This window comes from Panthera pardus, unplaced genomic scaffold (genome assembly GCF_024362965.1).
Source record: "Panthera pardus isolate Hobbes unplaced genomic scaffold, ASM2436296v1 HiC_scaffold_2, whole genome shotgun sequence".
In the NCBI taxonomy this organism is placed as follows: Eukaryota; Metazoa; Chordata; class Mammalia; order Carnivora; family Felidae; genus Panthera; species Panthera pardus.
The window spans coordinates 144,708,844-144,736,035 of NW_026526765.1; the positions used below are offsets into that span (position 1 = coordinate 144,708,844).

A 27,192-nucleotide genomic window follows, 5' to 3' on the forward strand; every position below is an offset into this window, starting at 1 on the left:
CAAAATACTTGGAGACGTATTTTTGCTACATCACTGGAGACACTCATTGAGTTTGGCTGAGATCACAGACAGGAAAACTACATCTTAAGATAGATGTTGATAATATGGAGAGGGGCCAAATCTCAGCAAAGAGGATGTTGATGTGTCTGGAAAGCACTTATATAGGAGTGAAAGGAAGCAGAGAGGTTTCTCCTGGAAAATGGAGGCCAGGATAAGGTCTACAAAAAAATTTTTTTAATGTTTATTTGTGAGAGAGAGAGAGAGAAAGAGACAAAGTGTGAGCTGGGGAGGGACAGAGAGAAGAGGGAGACACAGAATCCAAAGCAGGCTCCAGGCTCTGAGCTATCAGCACAGAGCCAGATGCAGGGCTTAAACCCAAGAACCGTGAGATCATGACCTGAGACCAAGTCAGACGCTTAACTGACTGAGCCACCCAGGTGCCCCTAAGGTCTGTAAATTTTAAACAGCAGTCATGTGGCCACATAAGGTCTGTCGTTCTGGCTTTTCCTGATGCACAAAGATCAATGAGAGGAAATTACAGACAGGCAGGTTCTAAGACCACAAACCAACTAATGAGGAGTGAATGCCTTGGGAAGTCGACTTCCCTGTCACTCATGCATCTCAGCTAAGAAGAGTATATTTCCATTAGAGCACTTTAGGAGAAATTATTGAATTAAATGGGGGAGAGAATTAACCCTGACAGCCTAGTATCTTGAAAAAAATGCTAGAAGGAATCTTTAATGTTTAAAGAAAATTTATGTATTTATTTTAAGATAGAGATAGAAAGAGAGAGCATGTGAGTGAGTGGGTGAGGGGAAGAGAGAGAGGAAGAGAGAGAAAGTAGGCTCTATGCTCAGTGAAGAGCTCAACATGGGGCTGGATCCCAACTGTGGGATCGTGACATGAGCCAGAATCAAGAGTCAGACGCTTAACCAACTGAACCACCCAGGTGCCCCTAATCTTAGAGATTATTACCCAAGTTTAGGAGACTGACAGCCAGAGTGGGGATTTGACTTACCCAAGTTCAGATGTCTAAAATATTATTATTGTTTTGTTTTAGAGAAAGAGAGAGAGTGCGAGCAGGGGAAATGTCCAGAGAGAGAGAGAGAGAGAGAGAGAGAGAGAAAGAATCTCAAGCAGTCTCCAGGCCTGATGTGGGGCTCGATTCCATGACCCTGGAATCATGTCCTGAGCTGACACTGGGATGGTGACCTGAGCTGAAATCAAGAGTTGGACACTTAACTGACTGAGCTACCCAGGCACCACTAGAGTCCAGATTTCTAATCCCTATCTGAGTATATTTCTGGCTACATGCCATTCTTCCCTCTAAGATTCCATACATATCTCAACTTCTTTGATGCTATATCTACCCCAAGGGGATCAGGTGAATTAATGGGAAAATTGAAGAAATCAGGTAGGACTTGAATGATTTACTCTCTGGAAACTACCATGAAGTAAACTAATTCTGTTAAGAGTAAATTGTCTACTTATCCTTAGACTTAACCAATTGAATCCTTTCATTCACAAATAGGTATATCTCTTTCAGAATATATTAGTAGAGTTCCAATCTATTCTCCACTTAAACTTTGACTTTATCTGAGAACCATTTCAACTGAATATTCTCTAGGCCATAGGTTAGAAATTCATTTATTCTTTGGGTCAAATGGAATGAAACAATGATTGACCATTGAGATGTCATATTTAATTGTTAGAAAGAGCAGAGCCATTTGTAAACAAACAAACAAACGCAAACCTCTTTCAGACATATCCTGAACATGCACTGGCCTAAAGGACACCATTGACCCTGGGACTGTGAGGAGATAGTTCTTGTGGGAGATAGTTCCATTCATGGTTCAAGTTGAGCTTGCTGACAATTCACTCTCTGGTGCCACCTGGCCAACCCTTGCCTAGCAAGCTTCTGCATCTGTGAAATTGGGATGTTTCCATCACTGTCACCCTCCAATTCCTCCAGGTCTATTAGGAGGATCATCAGCAAGGGCTACAAGACTTAACATACAAAATCCTGGGGCACCTGGGTGGCTCAGTCGATTAAGCATCCAACTCTTGGTTTTGGCTCAGTTCATGATCTCATGGTTCATGAGTTTGAGCCATGAGTCAGGCTCTGCATTCACAGCAGGGAGCCTGCTTGGGACTCTCTGTCTCCTTTTCTCTCTACTCCTCTTCCTCTTGCACACACACACACACACACACACACACACTCTCTCTCTCTCTCTGTCTCTCTCAAAATAAAGAAATAAACATTAAATAAAAAAGAAAGAAAATAGGGGAACTCTATAGCATTTTCTTAGTGCCAGGAGCTTCAGCTGGACCTTCTATTAGGAGTGTCTTTTGTTTTCATAGTGAGATCCTTTCAACCTTACCTGAGTGTGTACCAATGAGTGACTCTTGAGGAGTGAGGGGAACCTGGGTAGCTTCAGCTTGAGGAGTGAGGGGAGCTAGTGCCAGGAAAACCAAACAGGTGATTAGACTTTTGGACCTTCAGCTCCCCACCCCCATCCCACCCTACACTCTCCAGGGGTGGAGACGGAATTCAGTCACCAACAATTCAGTCATTTGTGTAATGAAACCACCATGAAAATCTCTGAAAAGGCTGGGTTTAGAAAGCTCCAAGGGGTACCAGTCAACCCACTTTCAGCAATTTAAGTTCTTAAGTTTTGTTAAACTTATTTTTGTTAACTAAAATTTGCTGCCCAGCATCCATCATTCCATTTTCCCTTTCTTCTGATAACAGCATGTTGATTTTTCCAGAGAGCACCATCCCTTCCTCCCTTTCAGACCATGGGAGGAGCTGACCCACCCCCTGCTTACATGGTGGCAAGTCAACAGAGTTCATCCTTTAAAAAAAATTGTTTCAAGAGTGGGCACATGAAATAAGTTAGTTTAATAAACCTAGTCTTTGGATGTTTGCCTGACATTGCCAAAGAAGGTTCTCTCTGTCCTTTGAGATTGCTCACCTGAATGGATGTAAACCAAGACCTTGTGGGGGCCATCTTGTGTCCATGGGGGTGATGTTGCCTGAGAGTGGAGCCAGGACAAGAGGAAATTGGAGAGAGTGTAGGGGAGAGAGGGAGAGAGAGACAGGGGCGTCGGGAGGAGGCTTTCTATTATAGGAGCCAATAGATTTCCTTTTCTTCTTTAGCCAATTCAAGTTGGGTGTCTGTCATTGAGCCAAATATATCCTTCTTAGCATTTCCAAAGTGCCCTTCCACTCTGGTCCCAGATGGCCTGGGAGGAACATGGACAAAGCTCCTAAAGCTCTCTGCTGAAATTACTTGGGCTCCAGAGACTGAATTTAAGTCCTGGTGCCCCCATCATTTACTAATAATGATCAGGGACATGCTGTATAATTGCCTGTAAAGCACGGATAAAAATACCTCCCCTACCTACCTCACAGTTTATTGGGATAGCAGAATGAAATGAAGCGTGTATACTTGCTATCTTAGCCACATGAACACGTTAAAATGTTAGCGAGGAACAGAGGAGAAAATCACTGGTGGCTTCTGGTGTCCTCTCTGTGCTAGGGACAATGCCAGGCACTCCACATACACGATTGTCCTTTATCTTTACGACAGCCCTGTGAGGCAGGCTGTGGTAAGCTTTCCCATATACAGCATCTAGTACATTTCCTGGTTGGGAGCGGTTGCTCAATACATATCAATTTCCTGTTGTAACTGTGCCACCGGCTTAGGGACCTAGGATAAATCACATCTACAGTTCTCAAGTTTCTTTAGCTGTAATATAGTGGCTTGAACTAAATAATATTCAGTATTCCAGGCAGCCTTAATTGTATAAGGTAGAATTTTTGAACTTGGCACTTGGAAAAAAGGCTTTATGATCAGACAAGTTGGGGGCATGCTGGAATAAAAGTTAAATAAGGCTCCTGTGCAAGGTCATGTAACAAATCTGTAGCTGACCTAGGAAACTGGGAATATTCTATGTCTTGATAGGGGTTTGGGCTACACAGGTGCATGCATTCGTCAAAACACAGCATCCATAGACATAGTATTTGTGCATTTCATAGAACATAAATTTTACGTGGGAAGGAAAGATCTGTAAAAAAAAAATATTGAGCGCTAGGTAACCCTATGCATGCTGAAGTATTTGGGGGAGAAGTGTACTGAGGCCTGTAAGTTCCTTTGAAATGCACCAGAATTAACATGGACTAATGGGTGAAGACAGGGTTAGACAGATGGATAGATGGGATACAGAAAGGATAGTCAAATGATCATGAAGTCATCCAGGTGGGGTGGTGCCCAGGGTTCACAGCAAAGTGCTTTCTACTGTGCTGCCTGTTTGAGGTTTTTCATATTAAAATGTTAGTTTCATAACAAAATGTTAGAGAAAACAACCATCACCATGCCCAGTTTTCTGTCCTGGGCCTTATCTCTCTGACCAGCCCACGGTTCCAGCTTTGCTTTGGGCTCCCAGGTGAAGATCTACTGCCTGAGGGTCTGAGCTCTCTGCCTAGAAGGAAACAGGCACACAGTTTATTGTGGTGATTCCCTTCCAGGGAAAAAATCTCACCCTTTTTCTTAACAGGGAAAGCAAACTCCCTCCAGCTCAATCCCTTCGCCCTAGCAAGAGCGAGCGTGAGTTCTGAAAGATCCCCTCTGCCTCAGCTGTCACCGCCTCTGTTCCCCGCTGCTGCCTTGACTTTGGTGGCTCCCCAGTCCCCCAATAGCCACTCTGTCACCATTGCCTCCACTCTGTCACCTTCCCCCGTGGCCTGGCTTTGGGGGCTCCGCAAGCCCTGGAAACACCGGAGAGTCCCCCTCTGCCTTCCCTCTCACAGTGTGATCTGGGGTCAAGTCCAGGGGTTTAAGCTGATGTCTCTATTTATGGTTTTAGTTCATTTAATTAATCAGGCACATCAAATCTGCTACCTGCTATGTCTTAAACTCTGACCCCCATCCACTTTTGAATGATAATTATGCCTGCTGTTTGCCTATGCTTTTCTTAATTCTAAGCGCTTTGTCTCTCCATAGCTCATTGCAATTTTCACGAGATAGACAAGCATGTAGGTGTCACTCAGCTTTCACAGATGGAGAATCTGGGAGGCCGTGCAAACACATTTATTGAGTTCCTACTGCATGCACTCATTTGCTGCCTGTTTCCACATCCCCGTCCCACTTTTAAAGCCCACAGCCTCCTTGCAAGGTGTTTATTACATGGGTACCATGGTACCACTTTTGCAAATGGGGAAACTGAGGCCCAGAGAATACTTGTTGAGGTCCAACAACCAGACAGCAACAGAAGCACAGTCCCACAGAATATCAGAACAGGAGGGGTGTCAGTGGCTTCCTAGCCACCCACTCTACTTTCCAGTTGAAAGCACCAAGTCCCGGAGAGCAGACGTGAGCTCCTTCGAAGAAGAGCTTAGAATTCGAACTCAGGTCTACATTTTCTGACTCCGTTTAGAAACTGCAGAACTCCATATAAGACATAGACATATGGGGAAGCTGGAGCGTTTCACACCCACGGGGTAGCTGTATGCCACTCTAGGCTGGCCTTGCAGTTTTTAAATCTGGCAGGAGCTGAATGCCGGGTTGCCTTCAAAGCTTAGCCACTCGCAGGCTGTGAGGCACTTGGGCAGCCCAGACGGAATCTATGTTCCTGGTGCAACAATCGCCTCACGTGCCAGGAGGCTTTGAAAGCCAAGGGCAAAATCAATCCCTGCAATATAAACATCGAAATGAGTAGTGAATGGAAAAAAACACATCAGACCCCAGAGCAGCTAGGCACCTGGACCTGCTTTTACAGCACCCCCCACCACATCCTGATTCAGTTTGATTGGGTTTGAGGGTGAAAGGGTTGGGGGGGTGCAAAGGCCCAATTTTCTTACCGATGTGACATGCATCACCTCCCTGCAGACAGCATAAGCTTGCTTATCAGATAGCCTCTGGATATGGCTGTTCACACCCAAGTGTTGCAGACAGAAGGATGCTTACTTCTGAGCTGGTGTTTCGGTCCCTCTCCCGATAAAGTTGGCAGCTAGGTCTGAGGTTTGTTTGCATATTTAGTTGCTTGTATATCTGCAAAAATCCTCTAACACACAGGCTCCCATCACTGAAGGTGAACCGTACTGGTTGAACTGTCCTGTGTACAGGTGGCTTGTATGTGTGAATGGCATGTGGCAAGCCCAGACAGACGTGAACTTCATTTGGACTCCTGAATCAGTAGAGCTCTCGTCTGTTGCTTAAAAGGGACAGTTGTTTTTTTGTTTTTTAGGTTTATTTATTTATTTATTTATTTAGAGAAAGAGAGAGAGTGGGGAAGGGGCAGAGAGAGGAGGGAGAGAGAGAATCCCAAGCTCGATCCCACAAACTGAGAGATCATGACCTGAGCCTATACCAAGAGTTGGATGCATAACCGACTGAGCCACCCAGGCGCCCCAGGACAGTATTGATTTGGCCACAGTGGGCCCTGGATGGGACCGCCAATGTCCCACATGTGACATTATAGACGACAAAATGAGCCAGACTTTGGTAGAAGTTCTGCTTTCTGACAACCAGAGGCTAAGTATTATTGGGTCTCCTGGGGCCCACTCACTCCCCTGGTGCTCGGGGTGGGACGTGTACCAGATGTGCACCAAAGGGATGGGTATTCTCACGGCTTCTCCTAGAGCAGATTATTCCTAGGCAAGGCGATCCCGTAGCTTAACATCCAGACTAGGTCTGTCTAGGGAGGGAAAAGGGGGTCTATTAATAAAATTACACAGGCATATCAGGTGTGAACCAGGACCGACCGTGTGTCTCTTAGGACACTTGAGCGGAATAAGAGAAAATACTGCCTCCCTGGGCTCTGAGGCAGGAGAGACCTCGGGCACGTCCCTGCCACAATGGCAGCAGGCTGGGCACCGAGAGGGAGAGGGACGGGAGGGATGCTGTAGGCTGGTCTGGGTCTTGGCATTTACTGGAAGCTACTCCCTGAACCATATTTCCAATCCATCACCTCTGACAGTTTGGTGCAGATTCCTTAAATGTTGCTGCCTGGGCATTTGTGTGTGCAGAATGAAGGGAAGGGAGGGGTGAGTGAGCACAGAAAACACAGTGGGAAGGAAGTGTCCTCTCCCTTGAGGGCTGAGGGGTAGGAGCGGTCGGGGGTGGCATGAGGGGGTGTCTCCAGCAGAGCTCAGCTGTGCACAGTGCTACAGCAGCCTCCTGGAGGCAGCAGGACATGGGACAGCAGGGTGACAGCACCAGGCACGGACAGAGAGCAGGGGCCACGTGGGGGTGGGGGGGTGGGATGGGGGGAGGGTCCCAGCCGGTCTGCTAAGGACTCTGTACCCTCTGTGCATCTGGGTGCTTGATTCACCTCCCCAAGCCCACCTCCACACTTCCCCATCTGAGTTGTCTTAACAGGGTATGCGCTTTGCAATCACAGAGTTGCTTTCAGATTCTGTTGCTGTTCTGTTCCTTGTGTGGCTTCTCATGCCTGGGGAGATAACGGATGGCTTCGGGAGACAGTCTGAGCTCCCGGCTCCCTGGCTCTCTGCGCGCACCTCCAGGCTGGCGTTTGAGTTCTGAATTGTACTTGCTTGTCACTTATCCATCTTGCCCACTCCCTCTGCTAACAGCAACTTGAGATTGCCGCATCCTCAGTTACCAGCACTGTGGCTGGCAAAAAACGGGCCTCCAGGGTGTCTTTGAGCAAATGACGGCAAGAGATGGCAGTCACCTGGGGGGTAAAACAGAGGTCAGGATAGAGCCCCCATCCTCTTCAAGGTCTCAGACACCCATGCAGGTTCTCCAAGACAGTATAAAACCTCTAGTCTTGCTTTTGTCCCCCCTATTGCTTTCAATTTGATCTTGTTGGTCTGCTTTCTATGCTACACAGAGAGAAAAAAAAAATGACCTTACTCTTGTGGCTTGAAAATGACACGGGCAGGGGCTCCTGGTTGGCTCAGTTGGTTAAGTGTCTGACTTTGGCTCAAGTCAGGATCTCCAGCTCCTGGGTTCAGCCCATGTGGGGCTCTGTGCTGACAGCTCGGAGACTGGAGCCTGCTTTGGATTCTGTCTCCCTCTCTCTGCCCCTCTCCTGCTCACGCTCTGTCTGTCTGTCTCTCTCTCTCAGATATAAATAAACATTAAAAAAATTTTTTTAAATTGACTGGGGCAAACAGGATTTTTTTTCCCTCAATTTTTTAAAACGTTTATTTATTTATTTTGAGAGAACGAGCGAGTGAGCGAGCGAGAGCACAAGCAGCAGAGGGGCAGAGAGAGAATCCCGAGCAAGCTCCACAGTGTCAGCGCAGAGCCCGGTGCAGGTCTTGAACTCACTAACCGTGAGATCACTACCTGAGCTGAAACCAAGAGTCCAATGCTCAACCAACTGAGCCACCCACGCACCCTAAACAGGATTTATTTCTAATTTCTAATTTAATTTCTAATTAAGTGCTTCCAGAAAAATTTCTCCCATCGCATCTTTTCCTTTGCAATTCTTACAACTCATATAGGGGTGCTAGTTGTATCATTTTTTTAGTTTTTCCACAATACAGGAGTCCATTTGAAAAATTGCCATTATTGAGGGGCACCTGGGTGGCTCAGTCGGTCAAGCTTCTGACTTCAGCTTGGATCATGATCTCACAGTCCATGAGTTCGAGCCCCACATAGGCTCTGTACTGACAGCTCAGAGCTAGAGCTTGCTTCAGATTCTGTGTCTCTCTCTCTCTGCTCCTCCCCTGCTCTCACTCTCTCTCTCAAAAATAAAATAAAAACATTAAAAAAATTGCCATTATTGCTTGGGAGTTCTGAAGTTATTTCCTATCATAATCTGAAAGAGTGTTTCCCTCTTGTAATTTGGCTTGCAATTTTACTTAGGAATTTTTCCCTGTGTTAGGAGAAATTACATGATATACCTAGTCATATGTTCAGCATATTATAATCATTCAATACATGTTGCTTAAAGAGAACATTTCCTACTTACAAAGGCTGAACAAAGACTTTTTAAAAAATAAAGATCAGAGAAGTTGTAGCAGATATAAATATATGCATTTATTCTTCCAGGGTTTACATCTGAACACAGGTTTTTAAAAAAATTAATTAATTAATTATTTTTTCTTTCTATAATTTATTTATTTTTTATAATTTACATCCAAGTTAGTTAGCACATGGTGCAACAATGATTTCAGGAGTAATTACCCATTTAGCCTATCCCCCTTCCCACACCCCTTCCAGTAACCCTCTGTTTGTTCTCTATATTTAAGAGTCTCTTATGTTTTTGTCCCCCTCCCTGTTTTTATATTGTTTTTGCTTCCCTTCACTTATGTTCATGTATTTTGTCTCTTAAAGTCCTCATATGAGTGAAGTCATATGATTTTTGTCTTTCTCTGACTAATTTTACTTAGCATAATACCCTCCAGTTCCATCGCATAGTTGCACATGGCAAGTTTCATTCTTTTTGATTGCCGAGTAATACTCCATTGTGTATATACCACATCTTCTTTATCCATTCATCCATCGACGGACATTTGGGCTCTTTCCATACTTTGGCTATTGTGGATAGTGCTGCTCTAAACATGGGGGTGCATGCGTCCTTTCGGAACAGCATACCTGTATTCCGTGGATAAATGCCTAGTAGTGGAATTGCTGGGTGGTAGGGTAGTTCTATTTTTAGTTTTTTGAGGAACCTCCATCCTGTTTTCCAGAGTGGCTGCACCAGCTTGCATTCCCACCAACAATGCAAAAGAGTTCCTCTTTCTCTGCATCCTCGCCAACATCTGTTGTTGCCTGAGTTGTTAATGTTAGTCATTCTGACAGGTGAGGTGATATCTCATTGTGATTTTGATTTGTATTTCCCTGATGAGTGATGTTGAGCATTTTTTCATGTGTTGGTTGGCCATTTGGATGTCTTCTTTGGAGAAGTGTCTCTTCATGTCTTTTGCCCATTTCTTCACTGGATTATTTGTGTTTTGGGTGTTGAGTTTGATAAATTCTTTATAGATTTTGGATACTGACCCTTTATCTGATATGTCATTTGCAAATATCTTCTCCCATTCCGTCAGTTGCCTTTTCGTTTTGCTGATTGTTTCCTTCTCTGTGCAGAAGCTTTTTATTTTGATGAGGTCTGAATAGTTCATTTTTGCTTTGGTTTCCCTTGCCTCTGGAGATGTGTTGAGTAAGCAGTTGCTGTGGCCGAGTGAACACAGTTTTTTGCAAATTGCCTGGTAAGTAACAGGTGGATAAATTTGAAGGTTAAGATGAAAACTTTACTTTTAAATATTTAAAAAATTTTTCTTTTAACATTTTTTATTTTAAAAATGGTAAGAGGAGAAAATGAAAGTAATAGTCATCCCATCTTTGCCACATTTTTGAGAATTATAACCTCCCCCATTATCACCACCACCCAAATCTAGTCACTGTTATTAACACACACACGCGCACACACTTATACATGCTCACTCACATACTCATACAAACTCATACATACACACTCACTCATATTCTCATTCACCCACATACACACTCCCACAACCACACACATGCACATTCACACCCACCACATACACACATTGACTCACTCGTATACTCATACAAACACTCATATACTCTCACCCACATATACACACTCACATAAACACACACACTTACTCACATACACACTCACACAAGTGTGCACACACACACACACACACAGAAACTCACTCACATATATTTCTAAAAAAATGGAATCATCCTTATTATACTGTACGACCATTTTCCTTTTTCATATTTTCAAATTTTTTATAGACCTATTGCAAACTCAGAATGAGATAGTATCTCATTCTTTTTTTATAATTTTGTTTTTTGCATTTAGTCTTTTAATCTGTGTGAGATTTCGTTCTGTGTATGGTATGAAACAGGGCTCCAATGTTGATCTTCTAAATGAATTGACAGGTGTCTCACCCACTCATCAAAAACTATCCTTCCCTACTGATTTAAAATGCTGCTTTTTGGGGGTGCCTGGGTGGCTCAGTCAGTTAAGCATCCGACTCTCGATTTCAGCCCAGGTCATGATCTTGCAGTTCATGGGATCTATCCCCATGTCAGACTTGGGGCTGATAGCGCAGACCCTGCTTGGGATTCTCTCTCTCTCCCTATCTCTCTGATCCTCCCCTGCTCATGTTCTCTCTCTCTCTCTCTCTCAAAATAAAAAAATAAACTTAAAAAAAAATAAAATGCTGCTTTTATCATGAACTGAATTCCTGTATGAATGTGAATCTGTCTGGACTTTCATTCTGTTTCAATGATCTATTTGTTTATATCTGTGCCACTTAATCATTGTTTAACTTATATAATTTATGAGGTAGTCAGATAGCTATTTGTCTATTCCCTCATAAAGTGATTTACAATTTTAATTTCCATTTTAATTTTTTATATCCGGTAGAAAAAGTTTCCCTGCATTGCCTCCTCTCTTTTCTGGTTTTATTTTTAACTTTTGAAAATTTTAACAAAATAAGATGTGTACATAATTTAAAAACTAAATAAATGAGAAGGCTTATAATTACAAACAACACTTGTCCTACTACTCTTCATTTCCTCATTTCCTCTCCTCAGAGGTAATCACTTTTACCTCTTTTAGCTGGTATTTCTGGCATTAACCTTTAAATTTCTAAATAATGTTATTATACCGCTAATTGCTTGATTGATCACTTTTTCACATCATTTATTGACTTCCATTCATAAATATTCCTCTGTTTTACATTGTACCCCACTCCCTCTTCAACAGAGTTTATCACAACTTTGGCTAAATACATAATTCATGTTTACATTAAGATTGGACAAATACTTGGAGTGTTTGATTAGTATATTAGTATTGATTAGTATATTATGTATATTAGTATATTATGAGAGTTGATTAGTATATTATGACTACATTTCCTTTCCAGTATAAATAAAATCCTTTCTTGGTTTTTTTTTTTTTTTGGACTTATTAATTGCTCCTGTTTTTACTTGTGTGATTTTTTTTTTTATAAACATATCTCAGTTTTTTCCAAATATTCCATTGAAGGACCACATACCTATCAGCAGATTTTCTCCCATGCTCAGAAGCATTAGATAGTTTTTTTTACTTCTTCCTTTATCTGGAAGATTTCTTCCCAGAAACTTTTGTCTTCCTCCTCCAATTCCTTATTTTCTTCATCTCAAGTCTTTCTCTTTTTAAATTCGTTTCCTTGTTTTGTTGGAGCATGTTTTCTAGTTGCTGTCAACATTTCTGTATTCTTATGTTTTAGATATGTTATTTTAATTTAATTTTATTTTGAGGGGTAGGGGCAGAGGGAGAGGGAGAAAGAATCTCAAGCAGGCTCCTCACTGACAGTGAGGGGCTTGATCCCATGACTCTGGGTTCATGACCTGAGCCGAAATCAAGAGTTGGATGCTCAACTCACTGAGCCACCCAGGCACCCCTAGATAGGTAACTTTTAAATAGTACATATTCGGGGTTGATTTTTTGATCTAGATGGGCAATCTTAGTGTTTTAACCGGCCAGTTAGTCTATCTACATTTAATCTAATTCTCTACATTGTGTTTAATGTAGAGAATTTAATGTTTAATGTTTTTATTTACCATCTATTCCATGTTTTTTTTTCTTCTCTTTCTTTTTGTTTTCATTGATTTTACTAGCTTGAAAATTTTCTTTCCTATCTGCTTGGAAGTTGCACACTTCATCTCCTTTTTCTTGGTGGTTATTCTAGAAGTTACAGTATGCATCCTTGACTTATCAAATGTTACTTAATTCCTTTACCTTCCTCCCAGACAGCACAAAAACTTCAGTATTAATTATCATATTCCCAAGTTTCATGCTTTTATTGCTATGTATTTCAATTCTCTTTATATTTAGACACCTTAAGGCATAAAAGTTATTATTCTACATGGTCAATATTCATTTAGATTTACTCATGTATTTACTATTTTCTTTGCTCTCCTTTTCCCCCTCTTAACTATACCTTCTGCCCATGATCATTTTTCTTGTGTCTGAAGTGCATTCTCTATCATATACTTTAGTGGAGATCTACAGAAGGCAAAATTTCTGTGCTTTTACTTATCCAGTAATGTCTTTATGTTGCCTTCATTTTTGAAGCATATAATTTTGATGACTTTAGAATTCTAGATGGGTGGTTATTTTCTTTCAATACATTGAAGATAACATTCCCTTGTGTTCTGGCTTTTTATTTTATTTTGTAATATTGAGATGTCAGCTGTCACTCCATCACTCCTTTGAAAGCAACTTTTTCTCTAGCATCTTTTAAGATTTTCTCTTTCTTGGGGCACCTGGGTGGCTCAGTGGGTTAAGTGTCTACCTTTGGCTTGGGTCATGATCTCATGGTTCGTGAGTTCAAGCCCTGCCTGGGGCTCTGCACCAGCAGTGCAGAGCCTGCTTTCAATTCTCTGTCTCCGTCTCTCTTGGCTCCTCCCCTGCTCTCTCCCTCACTCTCTCTCTCTCAAAAATAAGCATTTTAAAAATTAAAAAGAAAAAGGCTTTTCTCTTTCTTTTTGCTTTACTTCCAAACCAAAGTGTGGATTTCTTTATATTTGTCCTGAGGATTTATTGGGTTCCCAAATTTGTGAGTTGTTGTCTTTCATCAATTCTTAAAAGATTATTAGTAATTTTTTTCTTAGATTATTGTTTTTACTCTATTCCTCTCTACTGTCCTCTGTGGTATGATTGGAGAACATACGTCTCCAAGATCTAACATATATATATTAGATCTTTTTCTATGACAAACCATGGCCTGTGGGTCAGCCGTCTATTTTTGTAAACAAAGTTTTGAATATAGTCATGCTTATTTATTCACCTCTTGTCTATGGCTTTTTTTTTTTTTTTTTTTTTTTTTAAGCTACAGTGGCAACCGACACAGTATAGCCTGCCTGCCTGGCCTAAAATATTTACTACCTGACCTTTCAAGCAAAAGTTTACCAAAGCTTACCTGATGTTTTTTATCCTCTCTTCTGTTTTCTTTCTCATCCTTTTGGCCTTTCTGTAACACATTCTGGATCTCTTCTTCTGATTTATATTCCAGTTTCCTAGTCTAATCTTTGGCTATATCTGCTGGACTGTTAGACTCTGCATTAAATTCTTAATTATGGGTCTTATATTTTTCAGTTGTAGAACTTCTGCTTGCTTCTTTTTCAAATCAAAGTCACCTTTTTGGTTTCCACATCCCAGCTGAAAGTTTCAAGCTTTTCCTTTTCTCTTTTAAGACAAGAAACATGGTTTTGGAGTCTGTGCCCAGTACTTTCACTCTCTGAAGTTAGGGTGTCTTTCCGGGTTTGTTTGAATGGTAATATTCCCAGATGCTGGTTTTCACTCATAGAGAACTTGCACTTGACATTGCATTTAAGCATATTTCTTTTTTTGGAGAAATAATCTGAGGCCTAGGATGAAAATATATACCACCACAGAGAACGTTCATTTGCTTCTGACCCCTTGGGACCACATGAACTGAGATCCCAGACTTGAGATTCTCAGAGTCACCCACATGAGAACAGTGTTACTTCCACACACTGGAGGTTCCCAAAGTCATCAGCACACTGGAATCACTGGGGGAGCTTCCAAATCTACTGATGCCTGTGTCCCACCCCCAGAGACTGTGACTTCATTGGTCTCTGGTGCAGCCTGCACTTTGGAATTTTTCAAAGCTCCCCTGAAGCTTTCCTGGGGAAGCTTTCCTGGGGATTCCTGGGTGGCTCAGTCGGTTAAGCATCCGACTTGGTCTCAGGTTATGATCTCCCGGTTCATGGGTTTGAGCCCCACGTTGGGCTCTGTGCTGATGGTGCACAGAGATTGCTCAGGATTCTCTCTCTCCCAATCTCTCTCTGCCCCTTCCCTGCTTGTGCTCTCTCTCAAAAATAAACAAATAAACATTAAAAAAAATAATAAAATAAAAGCCCTCCTGAGATCCTACTATGCAGGCACATTTGGGAAGTCCTGCTCCAAGAGTAAAGCCCTTCAGGACCTCAACTTAATGTGTGTGTCTATCAGACTCTCCACTTGGCTGTTCCTTTTATCTCTTTTGTCCAGTGAGGTTGCCAGATACCGCAGCTCCCTATTGCAGCCTTGTCTTCCTAAGCAGAGCAAAAACAGCTGTGAGACCTTGCTTCTCAGATTCTCCAAAATTTGGCCATAGTAATCCATCACTATCTTACCAGCTTTTTGATGCTTTGAAGAAGAATTGAAATATAAATACGTTATTCATATTTGTAAAATATAGTTTAATTATGTATTTCGGTCTAGTATCTTAAAAATAATATATTTAATATTTATAAATGAAAATATGCTAATTATAAGATAATTTTAAAGATATATACATATGTAATATATTTAAATAATTAAAATTGTATCTGGATATATTGTTTCCCTACAACTGTTTTTCTTGTTTTGTTTTGTTTTTTGATTGTGTGTGTGTGTGTGTGTGTGTGCATGCACGCGGAAGTATCCATGCTGCTTCCACTCCCAGGAATGTTTTATTTTGTTACTTCCTTTTTTAAAAAAATCATTTATTTATTATTTTTGAGACACAGAAAGGGACAGAGCACGAGCAGGGGAGGAGCAGAGAAAGAGGGAGACACAGAATCAGAAGCAGGCTCTAGGCTCCGAGCTGTCAGCACAGAGCCCGACACGGGACTTGAACTCGTGAACTGCGAGATCATGACCTGAGCTGAAGTCAGATGCTTAGCCAACTGAGCCACTCAGACGCCCATCCCTACAACTGTTTTAGTTGACCTCAGCGGGAAGGTTGTTATAGCCTACAATCCAGAGAGCGGAAAGTTCTCTACTTGCTTTTTATAAGGAACAAGGGGAGTATTTTACAGTTCTTACCCTCCTGAAAGAGTCCATTTTATCCACTCCCTGAAATTACAATTTGGCCAGGATTTGAAATCTAAGCTAAAACTTAATTTTCCTTTAAATACTTGAAGCACCGCCTTATTGGTCTCTAACATTCATTGTAGCTGTGAATAATCCTATTTCTACCTCCTGTCTGTTTTCCTTGTAAATGGCTTTTTTTTTTTTTTTTTTTTTTTTTGCTCCTCGGGGGAACCATTAGGATCTTCTCTTTTCCCCCAGAAGTCAGACATCTCACAACTTACGTACTTTGGTATGGGTTATTTCATCCATTTTCTTGGGCATAGAAGAGGTACTTGCAACCTGGAGATTTATTGTTTTCAGTGCTAGAAATTTTATTGCTGTGTTACTTCTGTATTTCCCACCTCTCTGTTTTCTCCCTTCTCTTTCTTAAGAAATCATTTTGCTTGGCTAATGCCTCCTCTTATCTTCATCCTCTACATTACTTTTCTTTCCTTTCCTAATTTTTAATGTTATGTCTTTTTGTGCTAGTTCTTGGGAGATTTCCTCAGCTTCTTCCTCCAACCTTCCTATTGAATATTGGATTTTGATTAAGTTTTTATTTTCAGCAGAAAATTTGACTTCTTGTTCTTTGATTTTATCCTTTTATATCACTTCTATTTCTGGGTATAAGGATACAGTTTCTTCACTTATTTCCCTAGTGTTGTAAGGAAATCTTATATCCCCTTCCGTTTGTTTTCTCGAGATTTCTTCTTTTTTTTTCTTTATTCTTGCATTGGTCTTTCTCTTTCGTGCTGGAGGTTCTCATCAATAGTTTGGGAGGGTTGGCACTCTGATTCTATCTAAGAATGAGCCTCTAAAATATTGTTTGAAGGGCCTGAGTGTGTGGACAGGATTTGTTGACCTCTGGGCTACATTTAGGGGTGATTGAACAGAGAGTTCATAAGAAGCAAGAAAGCAAGAAAAGAAAGGAAAGAGAAAGAAAGAAAAAGGAAGGAGGGAAGGAAGGAAGGAAGAAAGGAAGGAAGGAAGGAAGGAAGAGGGAGGGAGGGAGGAAGAAAAGAGAAAAATGGAAGCTTCATCCTTAGGGCCATTTAGTTTGTACAGAGAGAGAGAGAGAGAGAGAGAGAATCTTCTGATTTTCTTTATGCACCTGTCAGCATATGGAGCGCAATTTGGGGAAACGGAGCCATGCAGTTCAACCATTTCTTTTGCAGAATTCCGCTTGCCTCCCCTCTGCTGTCTCCATTTGCATAAGCCTGAGTCTCAGCCTTGCCCATTAAATTAAACAGAAAAGAACTCTTCAATCCATGGTCTGGGAGATTAGTAGCCTGACTGCCTGAGGTGGAGGAAGGATATGGCTACCCCATTGACAAGCTTCGAGCAATGCCGATTTTTAGCTCCGCACTTCAACCCAGCCTTTCACTGAACCTGCCGTCTCCAAAGCTGAACATCTCAGGTTTTCCTTTGTGGTGATTTGGCTCACTTATTAGCGGTCATTCCCCTCCAGGTGACTTGGCTCATTACCTCCTTCGCATGCTACAATCAGTCACCTCTCCCCCATTCAGTTCTGTCTTCCAAAATTGCATCTCTTTACAGGTTTCTACCTTCTTTTGTGATCCTAGTTGCCTTACTCTCAACGTAGTGGAGTCTCCAGCAGGAGAGGAGACAATAATCTTCCTGCTTCACACATATCCCAATCAACTCTAGATGGCCCGTCTATCAAAAACAATATTCTTAAGGTTTTACCAGGATTACTTTTGAAGGTCTAGGTTAAGAAGGGACAATTCTATGTTACTGTGTCTTCCTATTTGAGAACATGGTAAATCTCTCCATTTATTTTTATTTTGTTTATTTATTTTAATGTTTATTTATTTTTGAGACAGTGCAAAGAGTGGAGGCGCAGAGAGACAGAGGGAGACAGACTACCCAAAGCGGGCTCTGTGCTGACAGCAGAGAGCTCTATGCGGGGCTCGAACTCACCAACTGTGAGATCATGACCTGAGCTAAAGTCGGACGCTTAACCGACTGAGCCACCCAGGCGCCCCCTCTCCATTTTATTTTGTTCATTATGACATTCCGCAAGGTTGTACATTTTTCATGTTAGGTCTGTCACTACTAGTATTCCTCAGACGAAGGGCACAAGGGACACACATGAAAAGCAAATTTGTGAGCTTGCCGATTGACCTGAAAAATCAACCCCATTACATAACGCAAAAGGACAAAGAGAAAAAAATAGGAGGGAACAGCAAAGAGATGTCGAAGCAGATCCAGCAGACCCAACAGCTTCTAGTAAGAGTTTCACAAAAAAGAGAACAGAGAGAGTAAAGGGGAGAGGTCAAAAGAAACGAAAGAATATGAGTTCCTACAGTTGCAGAATGAGAAGAACACACTAACACACATACCCTCTTTCACAACGTGGGCAACATTTCAGAAAGATAAAGAGGAAATTCTAAAGGATTCAAGAGAGCAACAATGAGCTACATCAATTTATACCCTGAGGGCTTTCTCCGTTTGTGTTAGACAGATTAGAATCACTGACTAGCCAGCCAGAGAATGAAATCTGCAAATGTTTGTCTCTTGGGAGCAAGCATCGTCTGTCACCAGGACTCAGAGGCTCTTGGAAGTTTTGCCAACATTGCATTCCTGCGTCTGTCACCGTATGTGCCACCATTGAGGGACCACTAGTTAACAGCAGATAGCACAGGGGCCATCTATCTTGCAGGCAATGGCGATGCCTCCAGACTCCCTGGTGCTTCATCAAACATACTCCATTTGGAGAAACGCCTCCTCCTCTCATCCTTCCAATGGCTCAGAATCCCCCCCAAACTCTTTGGAACAGAAGAGGGGCTTGGACACTTAGCAGTGAAATCTCCACCGCTTTGGAATGGAGAAAGAATATCCTTTTTAAAAAAATTTTTTTTTCATGTTTATTTATTTTTGAGACAGAGAGAGACAGAGTGTGAGTGGAAGAGGGGCAGAGAGAGAGGGAGACACAGATCTGAAGCAGGTTCCAGGCTCCGAGTTGTCAGCACAGAGCCCACACGGGGCTCGAACTCACGGACCGTGAGATCATGACCTGAGCTGAAGTTGGACGTTCAACTGACTGAGCCACCCAGGCGCCCTGAGATTTTTTTTTTAAGTTTATTTATTTATTTTTTTGAGAGAGAATGAGAGAGAGAGAGAGAGGGAGAGAGAGTCCCAGACAGGCTCCGCACTATCAGCACAGGGTGTGATGCAGAGCTTGAACTCACCAGCCATGAGATCATGACTGGAGCTGAAGTCAGACACTTCAACAACTGGGCCACCAAGGTGCCCCTTTCTCTTGAGATCTTTAAGCACTCTGTCCAGATCTGTCTCTAATAAGATGTGGGGCAAATCGATGGTGTACCTGATAAGTAAATGTATATACCTGTATGTATCTACAGACACACACACACACACACACACACACACACACACACACACGAAGAGGAAGGACCTCAAAATCACCTTATAAGGCAGGCTTTATCCCTCATGAGCAAATGGGTTATAAATGGCAGCCTGAGAGCTGTGGCTGGATAGTCTCGCTTGTCATTAGGGCTATGGAAAAGGGACATATGCATGCTGATTATGTGTACGAGATACCTAATCTGTTCTGGCACAAACTGTTGAAACCCTGTCCCTTTACCCACCCTCCACCCCTTCACTGCCTCTGAGTGACTGTCCAGCTGTGGGTTTGGGAATCTGCAAAGCATGAGCATCTGAGTCATTGCCTGAGATCCAGGACCAGCCTGAGAGCGTGAGTCTGTGTTCCAGCCCATTTGAGCCCATTCACTCAGTAAACTTGAACTTAGTGGCTGGTGCTAGGGAGACAAAGATAAACGTGGCTCTGACTTTAAGGGGCTCAAATTCCAGCTCCATCACCTACTGGGCAAGTAGGCTTGGGTAAGTCATTGAAGCTCCCGGATCCTTCCATTGCTCATCTTTAATTTTTTTTTTTAATGGTCATTTATTTTGAGAGAGAGAGAGAGAGAAAGCATGAGCAGGGAAGGGCAGAGAGAGAGAGAGAGAGGGAGAGAGAGAATCCCAAGCAGGCTGTGTGCTGTCAGTGCAGAGCCCCACGTGGGGCTCGAACTCCCAAACTGTGAAATCACAACCTGAGCTGAAACCAAAAGTTGGATGCTGAACAACAGACTGAGCCACTCAGCGCCCCTAATTGCTCATCTTCAAATACAATGCTAGCTTTGCCTACCTGCCTCATAGGGTTTTACTTTTTTGTTTTTTTATTTTTGTTTTTGTTTTTGTTTTGGATGGATATCATCAGGTAATACGCGTGAAAGTAGTTATGGGAAAACCTGTAGGACATCGTTATCATTTTCCTTACGACGTCTTTGTCCGAATCTGACTTTCTAAGTAAACCGTGAATTCAACTAATGCTTTCATTCCCCTCTAGCATGAGCTGTGTCCGCTTCTTCTTGGTGTGTGGCTGTTCTATCTCCCTTCCTTTTCATCCCTCATCACTTCTCCTCCATTGGATTCTGCAGGTGCACCTGAGTCACTTCTGCTCTGGGTGACTAAAGTTCCCGGCCCTTCTCTCGAAGCACCTGGAAGCACTGGATGCAATGCCGCTGGCTGGGAGGACCCTCCCTGAGCTCTCCTGGGTGGTGACATCCACCATCTTTGAACTTCCCAAGGGGTGTCTCAGCTGCTGTCCTGGAACAGCTCTAGAAGAGGAAGGAGGCTGGTTTCCCATTGCTGGAATTCGAATTTCCAATCTTGGGTCTCCGGTCAGTACATACCACCTAACTTAAAAAAAATTTTTTAATGTTTATTTTTTAGAGAGAGAGGGAGAGAAACAGAGCACGAGCACAGTAGGGACAGAGAGAGAGACAGGGTCACAGAATTCGAAGCAGGCTCCAGGCTCTGAGCCATCAGCACAGAGCCCGATGTGGGGCTCAAACTCATGAGCTGTGAGATCATGACCTGAGCTGAAGTCAGATGCTTAAGAGATGGAGCCACCCAGGCGCCCCTACATACCACCTATTTTAAATCAAGTTAATGACAGTTAACACTTCATATTCTAAGAACTTCACATATATTAACTTACTTAGTCTCCATAGCAACCCAGTACAATCCTGAGTCCTGGAGGAAAACATTGAGACTCCAATCAGCCAACAAACTTGCTCCAGGTCAAAAAGCTGATGAGTAGCAGAGCTGGGATTTGAGCTCAGGAAATCTGTCCCCAGAATCTAGGCTCCTAACCACATTGTTATCCTAGCTCTTTAAATGAGTTTTGCTTAAGTAGCTCAGAGTCCAGAAAATCTCCCAGCATTTTAAAGCCTCTTGCTGGATTCTGGCATTCCTTGATTCTTTGAGGATTTAAATAAATCATTGATGATTTAAATGAATCTTTGAAAGTCATCTCTGAGGTTCCATCCCTAAAATCCCACCTCCTCTGGTCCCGACACTCCAGCCAGTTGAATACTAATGTCCTCAGTGCTTGACTAGAAGACTCGTGGCAGGTTGAGTCATATGAAATTGTCAATATTTGCCCAGTTTTGGGTCCTATACAAATGGCAGATTCAACTTCATGTTTGCTGAGCCCCTACTTCAATGCCAGGTTTGATTCCAGACCCTTCCCTCATGTTATCTCATGTAATCATCATGACAATACTTCAAAGTGTTCTTAAGCCTAATTTTTCAAGTAAGAAAGCAGGCTCCGTCTAACTAGCAGATCATGCAGCAATTTTTTTTTTTAATTTTTAAACTTTTTTTTTAACATTTTATTTTATTTTTTGAGAGACAGAGACAGGGCATGAGCAGGGGAGGGGCAGAGAGAGAGAGGGAGACACAGAATCAGAAGCAGGCTCCAGGCTCTGAGCTGTCAGCACGGAGCCTGATACAGGGGCTCGAACCTGCGAACGCAAGACCCAGGCGCCCCCCATGACCTGAGTCAAAGTCGGACATTCACCCAGGTGCCCCATTAATTTTTTAAAGTTTATATTTGAGAGAGAGAACGAGAGAGGCAAAGACAGAGGGATTGAGGATCTGAAGCAGGCTCTGTGCTGTCAGCACAGAGCCCCACATGGGGCTTGAACTCAAGAGTCTCGAGATCATGGCCTGAGCTGAAGTTAAATGCTTAACCAACTGAGCCACCCAGGTGCCCCCATGCAGCAGTCTTTAAATGGTAGGTCCAGGGATTCTGTTCTCAGATGGGTTCACTGAATGGTGTCTATAGGTTGAGCCCCGGGAGCCGGCTGCTGCTGGAAGACCCAGAGGCAAAAAGTGAAGGGTCATGTTCACCTGGCAGATTCAAGTTATACAAGTTTTAAAGTGACATGAGTCAGAAGGGGAACGTAATACAACCTCCGGAAGACAGGCAGATATGACTCAATCAGCAGCAGGTCAACTTTGGAAACCGGCATCATACCTGCTCGGTTTCTCTTCAATATTGTCACGGCCATTGGAGTTCACAGACCCGAGGGTGTTCTTGGGGTTGGAGGGTGATTTGCCTCATTGGAGAATCCTGTTGTGGGCAGAAGAGCAAGGAGAGGCCAGATGGAGGGCCTCGGGAAGAGCTGGAGACCGTTGGGACTCAGGTTAAGTCAAGCACAAGTGGAAAACTGAGGGGTCGTTTGGGGAGGAGGCTGGATGGGAAGGTCTTTTGTGGTGCAACCAGAAAAGCATGAAAATTCGGGGCTCTCCAGATTCTCCGGTGCTGACTGAGCCATCTGGAGCTTGGGAATCCAGTCCAACCACCTGCAAACATTTTGGGATGACGCTAAGCTGGGAGTTGTGGAACCTGGGCTGGGAAAGGAGGAGGGAGTGTTAAACGGGTGCAAACACACTGAGATGTGTTCCACTTGGGTGGAATATTATTCGGGGATAGATGCAGAAATAGTTGAAGTGGTTCATAGGCTTTCATTTTAATTCTTTGGTTTTCCTCTGTGGGTAACTACTTTCATCTGGTTCTTTTCAATATGGATTGAGTCATATTCCCTTTATTTGCCACAAGTATTTTAAAGCAGTGAACAATTGCTGCCTCCCTCGTTCTCAGGGGGTTGATTGGGACACCCTTGCTGAGCCCCTGTCTCACCACGCGTAGGAGTTTGACATGAATTCCCAGCTACTGGAACAAAAACACCAAAAGAAAGTATGAGCGGATGTTGGCATCGATCGACAGATCTTTGTTTTAACTCTTTTTTGGGGCAACTTGCCCTGTGTTGGGAGTCCAAAGGCTTGAAGGCTGCCTTCTAAGGGCTTATCATCTCTTTAGGGGAAATGTAATAGACAGAACATAAGACAATGTTTTGTAAATGCCAAATGTATGGTAAACAGATAATGAAAATCATAGGATGCAAGGGGCTGGCATTTGCAATGGAGCTAATAAGGCAAATGTTCCCGGGGAAGTGATGTTGAAGCTGATTTTAAGGAATGAGTCTTCAGGGGTGAGCAGAAGCATTGCAGATAGAAGGAATGGTGCACACACGTGCATGTGCACACGCACGGGCACACACATGCACACACATATCCAGGGGTGGAAGAGCCTGTATTTGCCTAGAACCCAAGTAAACCAGTTTGAACAGAGTGGCAGTTTTGTTGGGAAATTAGCATGAAAGCCTCCTCCTTTTCTCTGTCTACACCTGGCCCTTGAACAATGTAGGGATTAAGGGCACCAAGTCCCCCCCGCCCCAGCATGCAGTTAAAAATTCATGTATAACTTTTGACTCCCCACTACTTAACTACTAATAGCCTACTGTTGCCTGGAAGCCTTACCAATAACGCAAACAGTCAATTAACACATTTTGTATGTCCTATGTATTCTATACTGTATTCCCACGATAAAGTAAGCTAGAGAAAAGAAAATGTTATTAAGAAAATCATAATGGCGGGGGTGCCTGGAGGTTCAGTCAGTTAAGTTTCTGACTTTGGCTCAGGTCATGATCTCACAGTTTGTGAGTTCAAACCCAGCATTGGGCTCTGTTCTGACAGCTCAGAGCCTGGAACCTGATTCCAGCAGGCTCTGCCCCTACCCTACTCATGCTCTGCATCTCTCTCAAAAATAAATAAAACATTAAAAAAAAATTTAACGAAAATCATAAGGAAGAGAAAATGAATTCACAGTACTGTGCTGCATTTACCTCCCCACCCCCCCAAAATACAACAATAAGCGACTTAGCAGTTCAAACCCATGTTGTTCAAGGTCAACTGTATGTGCTCCCAAGTGATCTCATTTAGTCCTGCACATTTAAATACTATCTGTGTGCTGATGGTTCCTGGATTTATATAACTGAAGCACAGACCTTTCTTCTATATTCCAGACCCGCTCATCTAATGACCTTGTCAAGGTCTCCCCTTGATAATCCCACCAGAATTTCACACGGAACACACCCACAATGGACCTCCTGGTTTTCACTTTCCTGACTTGTCCCTGCCCTCCCACATCCCATGTCTTTCCCCTCTTGGCAAATGGCCTCATGATTCACCCAGGTGACAAAGCCAGAACCCTGGGATTCACGCTTGACTTCTTTCACTTACTCTGCTGACTCTCCTCCATCGTTATAGACATCAGCTTTCCCCACAAGAGTGTCTCAGCTCTGTTCACGTTTCTCTGACTCCGTACTGTCACCCATATACCCACGTTCAAGGCACCTACCTCTTCAGCCTGTCATTCTGTAATAGTCCCCTGATCTCAATGCTTCCAAGCTTAGATTCTTGTAACCCTGTCTCTACCTAGTGGCCAAAATAATCTTTTTGAAATGTTATCAAATGCCAGCAGATTGCCTCCCACTCCTTTGCTTAAAACCCTCTCATGGCTTCCTAGTGTACTTAGCTTCTTACCCAGCTCCTTGCCATGGTCTACATGGTCCTGCTTTGTGGAAACTTCCCCCTCCCCTCCACCACCACCCTATGCCTGTTCACTATCCGTGCACCTTCTTCTGAAAGCTGCTTCTCCATTTTCCTTTGGGGAATTCTTCTCTCCCTGATTCTTACCGCAAGTGCTCTGGGCAGGCTGACTCCTTTCCACCCGCTGTGTCCGGGGGTCGGCATGCAACCCCAGCATGGACAGTCAGCATATTCTTTCCCTATGTCACAATGACTGGCTCAGGGATGAGTCTGTCTCCTGAGTTGATCCAGGAATACTGAAGCCCAGGTCTTTTGGAGGAACGGTGGGGAATGCTGGCTGCAAAGATGGTGAACACTTGGACCTCTGGGAACCCATCTAACTTATCATGTCAAGTGGGCAAGTCCCATTGACTCTGCTGAGCCAAGTCAGTCCCATGCCATGCCTCAACTTTTCAGCTGAGCCAACACATTCCCTGTTTAAGTTGGGTTTCTGGGCTAGCTTGTCCTGCAGGACCTACTCCTGTCTACACTTGAGCCTTCTCCCAAACCATTTTCCTTTCTACCCTCAGCCCTGGACCTGAGACACATTAAACCTTTTCTCACCTCAGTATCTTCGCCTTTGGTGTCCATGTTGCTTAGAATTCTCCTCCCAAGGTTTAAAAAAAATTTTTTTTTAATGTTTATTTATTTTTGAGAGAGAGAGAGGGTGACCAGGGAGGGACAGAGAGAGAGAGGGAGACAGAGGATCTGAAGCAGACTCTGTGCTGTGAGTGCAGAGCCCAACGTGGGGCTTGAACTCATGACCATGACATCATGACCTGAGCCGAAATCAGGAGTCACCCTCTTAACCAACTGAACCACCCAGGCGCCCCTTCCCGAGGTTTTCAAGAGGCTAGCACATTCTCATTTCTTAGATCCAAACTCCAGTAACCTTAAAGAACCCTTCCAAAACTACCGGAGTGAAAGAGGCTTCTGCAGTTAGTTCCCTTTATCAGGTGACCTGCTTTCACTTAGAGCAGTGATCACATATTTCACATGTTTACCTCCTTACATACTTGTTTATTATCTGGCTCCCTCCATTAAAATATTAGCTTTATATCGGAAAGATTTGTGTGTCTTGTTCAGCTCTGTATACACTGTAGGTGCTTAGTAAGTGTTTGTTCAATGTGTGAGTGGGTAAATGCAAGTGTACGTGACTCTGCATACATTCATCTTGATGGGAGGGAAGGAAGGGATAGGAAATATTTACCATAAAGGACAAGAGGCACAGCTGGAAAGTACAATCTTCCTTCTTTTATTTTAACCCTTTATTTTTATTTATTAAAAAAATATTTTTAATATTCATTCGTTTTTGAGACAGAGAGAGAGAGAGAGAGAGAGAGACAGAGAGAGAGAGAGAGAGAACAGGGGAGGAGCAGAGAGAGAGGGAGACACAGATTCTGAAGCAGGCTCCAGCCTCTGAGCTGTCAGCACAGAGTCCGACGCGGGGCTCAAACTCACGAATTGTGAGATCATGACCTGGGCCGAAGTTGGAGGCTGAACCGACTGAACCACCCAGGCACCCCAACTGTTTGTTTATTTTTGAGACAGAGAGAGAGAGAGAGAGAGAGAGAGAGAGAGAGGGAGGAAGGGGCAGAGAGAGAGAGAGGGAAGGAGAAACTGAAGCAGTTTCTGTGCTGACAGCACAGAGCCCGATGCGGGTCTTGAACTCATGAACTGTGAGATCATGACCTGAGCCGAAGCTAGACACTCAACCGACTGAGCCACCAGGCACCCCAATCTTTCTTTTCCTTGTAGGCTTTATTTACCCGGAAACCGTGGAGCAGAGTGTTCTACAAAGGAGGTCATCACAGCTGGATGTGTTCCACACAAGCCTCTGTCCTGTGAGTCAGGGCTGCAGACGGGTGAACCAGGTGGTGTTGGATGCGGGTGCCAGACAAGGGCACAGCATTTCCCTTACCTGCACATCTCCTTCAGGAGCCCCATCAGGCTGCAGGCTGGTCTTGGCCAGAGTTGTTGTGCCAGGTTGAGGTAGCAGGTGAGTGTTACATCTTCCTCTTTGTAATGGGGACCACCCCTTTATCTGGAAAGGTCGTGGAGGGAGGTGGGCAGTCAAGGGTGAAAGGTCCCGCTTCCCTGACCTTGCTGGCAAGGATTTTGAATGCACCACTGGTGATAACGTGGTGGCAACAACAACAGACGTGGGTCTAGTGCTTGCTTCGTGCTGGCAGAGCTCTAAGTGTTTCATGTGTATTAGCATGTTTAGTTCCTGCAGCCACTGAGGTCGATTACAGATGGCCACAATTTCTTTGATACTTTTCCCATTGAGACGTGGGGGTATGGCCCCTCCTGTTGAATCTGGACAGGCTCTGTGACTGCTTTACCCAAGAGAATATGGCAAACGTAATGATGTGTCTGTTTGAAACTGTCTTTGAAGACCTTTGCCTGGGGGCACTTGCTCTAGGGAGAGCCAGACCCCACGTAAGAAGTCTGAGTACTGTGCTGGAGAAATCACAGGAAGGGGACTTGAGACCTCATGGAGAGAGAGAGGGACCAGCA

The 27,192-nt window shown here is 43.5% G+C and overlaps 1 long non-coding RNA gene across 1 annotated transcript in view; it reads left to right on the forward strand.

The window, feature by feature from the left end:
- The window catches only part of LOC109278923 (uncharacterized), a 152,046-nt gene that overhangs the window by 13,522 nt on the left and 111,332 nt on the right, over positions 1 to 27,192 (forward strand). The window contains exons 2-3 of the long non-coding RNA XR_002085926.2: positions 20,331 to 20,573; positions 26,431 to 26,671. This is a non-coding gene — a long non-coding RNA (uncharacterized LOC109278923). The remainder of the gene's footprint in view (positions 1 to 20,330; positions 20,574 to 26,430; positions 26,672 to 27,192) is intronic.